Source organism: Mesoplodon bidens (genome assembly GCF_964165515.1).
Source record: "Mesoplodon bidens genome assembly, chromosome: 2".
Classification (NCBI taxonomy): domain Eukaryota; kingdom Metazoa; phylum Chordata; class Mammalia; order Artiodactyla; family Ziphiidae; genus Mesoplodon; species Mesoplodon bidens.
This window is the reverse complement of record NC_138177.1, coordinates 111851127-111861257: the sequence shown is the minus strand read 5'-3', so window position 1 is coordinate 111861257 and position 10131 is coordinate 111851127.

Sequence of the window (10131 nt, the reverse complement as noted above, 5' to 3'; positions counted from 1 at the left end):
CCTTACAAGGTTTTAAAACCCATTAGGGTATCACTACTGAGCTGCTGTGGACAGACTCAGCGTTGGCCTGGAAGCTGCAGCAAGCAGCTCACGCCTTAGGCTGATGCTGGAAAAGCTGGCTTTGTCTCTTCACTCCCTGCCCTTCATATCTGCTGCTGCTGGCCCTGGATGTGAGAAAAGTGACCCTGATTGCCCATCACACCTGCTTGTTTTCTCTCATTAGTCGCCCCTACGACACAGGAGAAAAATGTTCTGTGCTCAATTAGAATGATGCTAAAATGCATCCCTGAGGTCTGTCCATCCAGATAGGAGACATAAGCAGCAGAACAGGCTACTAGGCGGTAATGGCAGGGCCCCGCCTGACTCTCAGACCCCGGAATGGGGGATGATTTAGGGAGGCTGCGCAATGCAGGTCTACACGGCCACTGCAGGCAAACGGAAGCGTTAAGTAAAGGAAACTCAGGCAAACCGTGGTTACAAAAAGGCTGCTAAGACTGACAGAGCTGCCAGGGCTTCCAGGAAGAAGGTGAGGGTAAAAATTTATTTGCATTGTGAGAAAAATAGACCCTGGAACCCCCCTTAAATGTTATTACACAGCTTTAGGGTCCATGCTGTCCTTCAAGTAAAAAGGGAACCAATTTCTCCCAGCAAAGACCAAAGCCCTGGTGCCCTTTCTGGAAAGTAATACATGCTTCCACCACCTCCCACTTAATTTTTTTAAATGGTAAATAGATGGTAGTTATTTTACCCAAATGCATGTCCCTTATTAAAGGGAAGAAAATCGAATAACACGAAACTGTATAGAGAAAAAATAAAAGTTCTCTCATCTCTCTTACTCCCTTTCTACCCACCTCTCCATAGGGAGTCCTCCGGGAGCAGTTTAGTGTGTAGTTTCTGGTGTGTGTATGTGTGTGTAAAATTGAGGTGTACAATTCAAATTTCAGACTCAATGACCCTGTTGTGCTATGTCCAGAGTGCAATCTTTATTGTTGCTTTAATTTGGTCTCCTGCACAGCCTCCTTGGTCTGGTGCTGCTTTGGCTGACCCCAGAATCCCACTCCCCAGGCCCCCTGACTTTGTGCTGGCCTCCCATGCCCTTGCTCCTTGCATGTTGGATCTGGGTATCCTGGACACGCAGTCGGATTTTGTCCATGTCTTTCTGCCACCTACTGGTCCTTTCTAAAAGCCCAGCTCTGACACTGACCACCATGGTTCCCAGAATCGTTTCTCCTGAGTAAAATCCACCCCCTTCTTTACCATCGGTCACAAGACTCTCCCAGCGGCTTCCATGGAGTCTCCTTATCTTTGTTTGTGATACAAAATTCCAGCTGCCTTCCCTAGGGTGTTTCTATGTACCCTACCCCCTCCTGAACTCTCTTTTCACCAAATTTGTTATCTTGCTGCCTTAACATCAGGCTTGGCTCTTTCAACGCTAGGGTCCCCCAGATTTGGATAAATGGAGGGCATATCCATCCCACACACAATCTATCTGGTTGACATTTTGTGTAATGACAGCAATTTTGCTTAAGAATAAAATAAGAAAAAACTGTGTCCTTAACCTATGTATAGTGCAGGGAACTACATTCAATATTATGTAATAACCAATATGGGAAAAGAGTAAGAAAAATTATATATATATATATAATATGGAATCACTGTTCTATACACCTGAAACTTCCATGGTATCATAAATCAACTATACTTCAATTAAAAAAATTTTTTTAATGTGACCTTATTGTAAAGTTTGTCACAGTAGCACCACAATCAAATCATTCGGCATTTTGCTTCTAAGTGGAATTGTGATATCAGATGGCTACTACTTCTGTCTCCCTCTCCTCCCCCATGTATCCTTTCACATTCTCTATGTTTACCTATAATTTCTTTCACATCGATCAAGAGAAAGTATTTATTCAGGGCATAACCCTGTGATAGGCACTGAGAGGGATATGAAAAAGCCATGGGCCAACTCTTTTAAAAAGGTGTTAATTGGATTTTTCCCATATAAAACCCCCCCATAGCATTTTATTTCCTAACTCTGCTTCTCACAATCAACTTCATTTGCCCATTTAATGCAATTTGCTTCACATGATAAGATTCTATTAAGTGATTATTAAGACATTCTGAGTTACTTCAGCCAAGCACGTCTATAATCATTACCTGCCTCCTGGGGGTGATGGGAGGTGTAATTAGTTAAAGCTCACTGTTACCTGCCAGCATCCGGAACTACAAACAGAGCCACTTCCACGCAGCTAAGCCAAGAGCCCTGAACTTACTCCAGGAGCAGGGCCAACACAGCTGCTCACATTTACATAAATCCCACAGATCCGTGTTTAATGACAGTGTCAGCTCTGTGGAAACAGACAGCATACTAGAAGTTGGCTATCTGTATTTTTTTTAATTGAAGTATAGTTGATTTACAATAATATATTGGTTTCAGGTGAACAACATAGTGATTCAATATTTTTATAATTATACTCCATTTAAAGTGTTGCTATAAAAATTTGCTATATTTCCCTGTGCTGTACAATATATCCTTGTAGCTTGTTTATTTTATACATAGTAGTTTGTACCTCTTAATCTCCCCCCTTCCCCCCATGTCAACCACTAGGTTGTTGCTTTTTGTTTTTGTTTTTTGGCTATGTCTATTGATATCAAATTATATCCCTAAGGGTTGATTTCTGTTGGTTATTAAACCCTATTATATAATAACCCCCATCTTGCTGTTAAACAAACTAAAGAATCTTCCACTAAAAATTAAAATAGCTTGAAACAAATCAACCCAACACGCCCCTTGAACATCTCATTCTTTTAGTCTCACAGAAACACTTACTGAGCTCTTACCGTACAGGAAGCGCTAGGCTAAGATCTAAGGCTACCACGTTGAGAAAGAAAGTCACCACCTTCAAGGAATTTATAACCCATAAACTATACAAATGGTAATAAAGCCTTTGGGCAAACTTTCACCATTTATTCAAAAATCTACCTGGTATTAAGATAGTGGGGACCCAGGAGAGAGGAAGAGAGAAAGAAGACATTGCCTCTGGGTGGTTTAAAAACTTCACTGATGAAATACTTGAGTCAAGTACCAAGGCCCCAGAGGTCCCAGGGTCTGTCCCCTCTTGGTGGGCTAGTTTTTAGTCCACTGGAAGATTAGAAGCCTTTAATTAGAAGAGGGAGTGAACTGCTTCAGTAGGCAGCAGACAACAGTGAGAAAGGACATGGGTGACATCTCTGTAATAAGGGATCAGGACGAAAAACTGAAAAAAGAAAGAAGAATTCATGGAGCACTGCCGAGTGGGGACATTTAGCCCAAGGAACCAGAGCTCTGCAAATTCCAGCAGCTCCTCAGGGTTCCTTCGCCTTACAGCATCATGCAATCATTTATTTGCATAATGGCTCTAACTCAACAGAAAAGGTTACAGCATGGCTGCTAGGCAGGGGAATAGGTCATGGAGGATGATTTCCACAGAAAAACATTTCTAGAAATTTAAACCAGTTCTTAAAATGATAAAATCAGTTCTTAAAAAGTCATTCTTCAGGGGCTTCCCTGGTGGTGCAGTGGTTGGGAATCTGCCTGCCGATGCAGGGGACACGGGTTCGAGCCCTGGTCTGGGAAGATACCACATGCCGCGGAGCGACTGGCCCCGTGAGCCACAATTACTGAGCCTGCGCGTCTGGAGCCTGTGCTCCGCAACGGGAGAGGCCGCGATAGTGAGAGCCCGCGCACCGCGATGAGGAGTGGACCCCACTTGCCGCAACTAGAGAAAGCCCTCGCACAGAAACGAAGACCCAACACAGCCATAAATAAATAAATAAATAATTTTTTAAAAAGTCATTCTTCAGTAATAAGATGCAGGAGACAAATTGTAGCTCAGTCTAAGGAAGTGTGTTCTCACCATTTAGCTGCCCCTGCGTGTATTTGGCAACTTTGGGAGGTGGTGAGTATCCTGTGGCTCAGAGGTATTAAGCAAAGCCTGGATAGCCCTTGTGGGGGGGCTGCCGAGGAATTTCAGGGTTAGCCTGCTGCAAGTTTTTGTACAGCCTGAGAGCTAAGAATAGTTTTACGTGTTTTAATGGAAAGTGTAAATGGCCAAAGATCTGTTAGCTTTTCAGTGAGAACAGTTGCTCAATTTTGCCTCCCGACCTGGGAAAGCCTACAGTGCCCCCCTAGCTGGTCCTGGGCCCACCCCTGCTCTAAGGGGTTGTCGTCTCCCAACTCTGAGGTCCTGGGATCTGTACACACCTCATTTTCTGATGAGGCCTCCATCAAAGTGACCTCTAGAGCAAAGCTGCTTCACTGTGGAGCTGAGGGTCCCTGCAGGAGACAGTACAGTCTCTGGAAACAAACCTGGATTTAACATTAAGCCGTGCTTGTTAGCAGATACACATACTGGATTTCCTTTATCTCCTCTTTCTTACAAACTAATTTTATAGTTTCAGATTTTTTTTTTTTTTTTTTGCGGTACATGGGCCTCTCACTGTTGCAGCCTCTCCCCGTTGTGGAGCACAGGCTCTGGACGTGCAGGCTCAGTGGCATGGCTCACGGGCCCAGCCGCTCCGCGGCACGTGGGATCTTCCCAGACCGGGGCACGAACCTGTGTCCCCTGCATCGGCAGGCAGACTCTCAACCACTGTGCCACCAGGGAAGCCCTATACTTTCAGATTTTATTCCCTGGCTGGGGAGAAAGACAACTCAGTGAGCTCCAACAGGCAAGCAGCAAGAGCAAGGCATGTCACAGTCACCCAGATCTCCCCTCCCATCTGTGCCAGGGGGGACACTTTCCAGGGCATCCCTCACACAAGGGCCGATGACCCCTGGACCATCCTTCCACGTCTCTTCAGGGAAGACGGTAGAGACAAGGGCCAGGGGCTGTCATGTTATTTTTACTCTAAAAGAGAAATACCCTTAAGAAAATAAAAGTGTTCACATTTCTTTAAACTTTTTTTCCTATTTTTTTTCTCCAAGTATAGGGGGAAAAAAATCTTAGCTTAGAAAAATGCTATCTCCACCTGTTCTGCCTTTGCTGAGGGATTAGCAACCCTTGAAATGCTCTGGTCCCCGGGCATGCCAGGGGCAAGAAGAAAAGGGCTCATCTTGTGACCGTCCCAGGTGTGAGGTTGTGGTATCAGGAACGGAACTATGATCCCTGGGTCTCTGGGAGGAGGATAAACAAAGGGGGAATAAACCCTGACACAGCCCAGTTAATCATAGCTTAACGTAATAAATTCCACTGCTTGGAGTTCGGGCCAAGAGACCAAGTCTTAGGGGGATTTCATGATCTCCAAGGACGAATGTGTGTTTTGAGTTCGTTTTTAAAATGTGCATCTATGTAACCATAAGTTTGTTTTCTATGTCTGTGAGTCTGTTTCTGTTTTGTATATAGACTCATTTGTATTATTTTTAGATTCTAGACAGATAGATTAAAATAAAACAAGGGTAAAACTGTGCATCTATGTATGTTCTCGTCTTTCCCAGCACCAGTGGTCCCAGACATGGTGAGTCACTCAAGGCACAACAGTATGCAGTACATGACATTTAAAAACACACATTGTAAGTCGTTTTAATTGCTTCAAGGACTTGCTCACATGCGCGTATGTGCCTGTGTGCACACACACCCCAGCTCAGTGCTCTTGCCCTGCTGTGTGTGTCAGATTTCAGGGGCACAGAAGCAAAGTTTACTGCCCCCAAAAGGCTTAACTCATGCCACCAGCCCTGCATGGATTCTCCACATCTTTAATTTCAGAACCCTTGAGCACAAAAGATTATGGTTATGCCACGTTTTACTAAACATCAATTTTGTGACCCAAATCATGCTTGAAAATACAGTTTTCACCCACTGTGGGTGTTTTCACTGTGACTGTTTTCATAAGCACCTGTGAGAGGCTAGAGATTTCACAATACCTTTTAGAGTTAATTGTGGTCGGGAACCTACAAACAGCTCCAGTTGCAGGTCTAGGTTTCCAGGTGCCCTGCTCTCCTCCCCGCTTCTCTTTAGACCCCTGCCCTTCACCTTCTCACCCTCCTGCCCACATGATCTCACGCTTCTCCCAGAGAATGGTCTTGGACCACATGTGTAATGATCTAGACGGGCACATCTCCTTTGTCACAAGATCAATCGTGTCTTCTCTCCCAGCCTCTCTCCTCCCCCGCCCCTCCTTCCCTGTTTCACAGTTAGAATTCAGCTCAGAGTGGAAAGAGCTGGCACCCAGCAGACGGCTGCAGGCAGCACCTTCGCCCAACCTGGACGCCCATTCCTCAGCAGAAAGAACTGGGCAGCGCCATATGTCGGGGCCACTAACGTTGCCAGCAGAAGGAGAGCTTTGTTCTTTTGTTGGGTTTGTTTTGAATGGGAGCATAAATAATACACACCCACTACTCCTTCCCCAGCAATCTGGGCAGAGCTTGCTGGCAGAGCCTTGTAGTAGCATGGAGTGGCCCAAATTGTTCCCCGAACATGGCTGAGTACAACTGCTGGCCTTGGCCCAAGATGGATGAAGTCTGATTAATTGCCAACAGTAAAAAGTACTCCTATTACTTTTCTTATATGGAATCAGTGAATGAGCTTTTTGGCTGAAACAATCATGTCTCCCTGTAAAAACTAAGATCTTTGTTTTCACACAACACAAAAAACTTCTCACAAAGTCAATCAGAGGGCTGGGTGCTCCCACCTCCTGGGCCCATGTGTGTTTTGGGGAGGGTGAGGGTTGGGGGGAGTACATGGGGGAGGGGGAGGGTCAAGGTCTCAATGTCCTCAAGGTACTTGAGAAAAGAGTATCAAATGAGGGAGCCCAGGAGTGTGTTCTGCCTCAGCCAGCCAGGTTTGGGTCTTCTACAGAAATCCTGCACGCTTCTCAAAGTCACTCATTTCAAGCTGTGAAAAGTGTCTAAAAAGCGTCTGAAAGCCAGCACGGCCTTGCTCAACACTTCATCCAGTCTTAGCAGTGCTGGCACAGAATCAACTCTCAGTAATTTTTGTTGGATAAGTGAGTGATTAAATGAATTACTGCTATTTGCGTTAAATTCTTCATAGCTTAAAATGTGTTTTGGAGGGCTTCCCTGGTGGCACAGTGGTTGAGAGTCCGCCTGCTGATGCAAGGGACACGGGTTCGTGCCCCGGTCTGGGAGGATCCCACGTGCCGTGGAGCGGCTGGGCCCGTGAGCCATGGCCGCTGAGCCTGCGTGTCCAGAGCCTGTGCTCCGCAACGGGAGAGGCCACAACAGTGAGAGGCCCGCGTACTGCAAAAAAAAAATAATAATAATAATAAAAAAATTTTTTTAAATGTGTTTTGGAAACAGATTGATATACATGTATGTGTGTGTGTGTGTACTTGTATTATGTGCATATGTATACAAAAAGGATCTAAAATAATCTAGCCAGGATATTAATAGTGCTTAATATTATTTATTGCTAGTCACTATTTTCTGATTTTTTTTGTATTAGTTTTGTTATTAGAAAAAAATTAACTTCATTTTGGAAAGGAAACAACATGTAACACTGAATAAACCAAAACAATATCAATCACCATCATTATAGTAATTACAATCTGCAAAGAAACTTTGAGTGGGTGCCATGTATCAGACACTGTTCTGAGCATCTTACATGCATGACCACACTGTTAAGTAGGAATATTATTAACCCCTTTTACAGAAAGGAAACCTATGAATGAAAATGATTTATGTTCTTAAACAGTGTACATAATTCAAAGATAAACAAATGAACAACCTACAATTTACAGCGATTTCCAGGCAGCAGCGTGTAACTGACAGCGAGACTCTGAGTTGCTGTGTGTAGCGTAACGAGGTCCACCTAAACAACAGCGCCTGCTGTGCTGGGTTTGAGAGGAATCAGTGAGATATGGGAGTTTCCTGCACTGGTCCTGGCCCTGAGTTGGATTTAATAAATGCAAGTTCTACCCTTCAGCCATCAGTCCAGCCTCCCCCGCTCCAGCTTTCTCCTGGATCCTTCAGGGGTGAATGGTAACATCCCAGGCCTGAGCTGTAACATCTGGAAAGATTAACAACAACAAAATAAGCAGTTTGAGACCTAAGTAAGGGCCAGCCCTGTGGAAGGTGTTTTATAACTGTTCCCTCATTCACTCAGTCTATCTACTAACTCTGCCCCCCAGTGGTAATCTGTACGGACCTCATTCGCCAATACGGTGACATCAACTGGGATTTATGCAAACACCATGAGACAAGACAAGAGTCCAGTCTTCTAGAGCACTTGACACCATCCCCTAAAAATCATGTTCCATGCCATTGTAGTGTAAAATGGATTTTGTTTGAAAAACAAGTTGTCCCTTTTAAAGTCAGTAATCTCTATATGGCTGTCATCACCATTAACAACTATTTGAAAAGAATTCATGGATCATGCACCCAGTGAATAGGAGAGGCAGCTGTGAGGTTTTGTGGATGATGGAAAGGTCAGGAGACCGAGTTAATCCTGACTCTGCCACTCACAAGCCTGGTAAAGGAGGGCTTCAGTTCCTTACCATAACACGACAAGGTTGGCTGTGTACGGTTGCTTCCAGCTATAACATTTCATGAGTCTGAGCTAACAAAGCCCCTGGAGACAAAAGGGGCAACAAAGCTTTCCCCAGAGGAAGGGGCATATGATGAATGCACGTCCCATAGACTTGTAAAGCCCAAGTTCCGAAACGATGGGCAGGTCTGTCTGTTATTCACAATAGACTTCTTTGAAGGGATGAGTTTGAACTGGGTTTTGTGAGAAGGGAGGAGAGAAGGCTTTCTCTTGAAGTGGAAGGAGATTAGAGAACAGAGGCTGGGAAAAAGCTTTCCTGCTTGGAAAATATCAAGATCTGCTCAGCTGGCACAGAACATGCAGTAACGGTATATTTAATAAAAAAAAAAAGTAATAACCTACAATGAGTTAGTTCAACAAATATCTGTGGGCACCTGCTGTGGGTCAGGAATAAGCTGGTACTGGGACATCAAGGGGGCTTCTGCCTGGTCCCTGCCCACAGGGAGTTTCCAATCTAGCGATCAAGCCTAGAGTAGGACAGGTCACTGAGGCCTCCAGACTTTTGGGAGAATGGCAGCAGTAGAGAGACTCCCACATTGAGGAAGAGTCATCTAGATCAACGTAAAGACCTTCAATCCAGAAAAGAGCTGAGCACAAGGCTTGTGATGTGGCAGAGGAAGGGAGAGGAAGGGATTACATCCTTTCCTTTAAGATAATTGATTCCTTTCTCAGGGCTCACCCTTGTGCAAACCTCCTGCATGCTGCTGAAAGGGGGATCTTTCTAAACCATGGAGAGCCTTGGGTCACCCTTCACAACTTGTCATCGCCTCTCCATTTGCTGCAGAAAACTCCTAGTGTGGCATTCAAGGCCCTTCACAGAATGACTGTTTTCCTAACCTCTCCCCCAGCCTCATCCTTCTGTGTCCTGGGATGCCCCAGGAGTGTACTTGTATCTTCATGGCTGTTCATGCTCTTGCTCCTCTGAGGAGAAGAGGGAGTAGAAACCATCTACTCAAATATTATGTTTCCTGGGAAAATTTCTCCCATCTTACAAATTCATTCCACTTAGCCCAACAAGATATCCATTGTATCGCTTTTCTCCCAGCACCTAACTCATTGCTCTAGACACATGGGCATTCTTGTGAGCTAAATCCTCAGAAACTGAAGGGGTTTGAATGAAATTGCTAATAGTGACTCTAGTTTACAGACTAGAGTTTAATCTTGCATGCTGACTCTGTCCCCTGTTGATGCAGAGAAGGATTTTAAAGCAACATTCTGGTCTAGCAGGAGAGGTATGGTGGTTGATTAATGAAATCTGCCACTATCACAGGAAGAGGGTGGCAGCATGCATGCCATTTTTCCATTATTTCACTAGAAGCTTCCACAGTGCTCATACTTTTTGTTGTTGTTAATATATTATAGTCCTCGTTGTTGTTATTTTGTCAGAATAATATGTTCTCAGTCATTATGAGCCAGTTTTTCAGCTGTCTGTTGCCCTTCTAGTTGACGATACCCACGTTTAGCCCATAGATTCTTGGAGGCTTCCATGTGTATCATCCATACCTCTGGCTAAATAATGAGAAAACGATCTTTAAAACAAAATGCAGCTGGGGCTTCCCTGGTGGCGCAGTGGTTGAGAGTCCGCCTG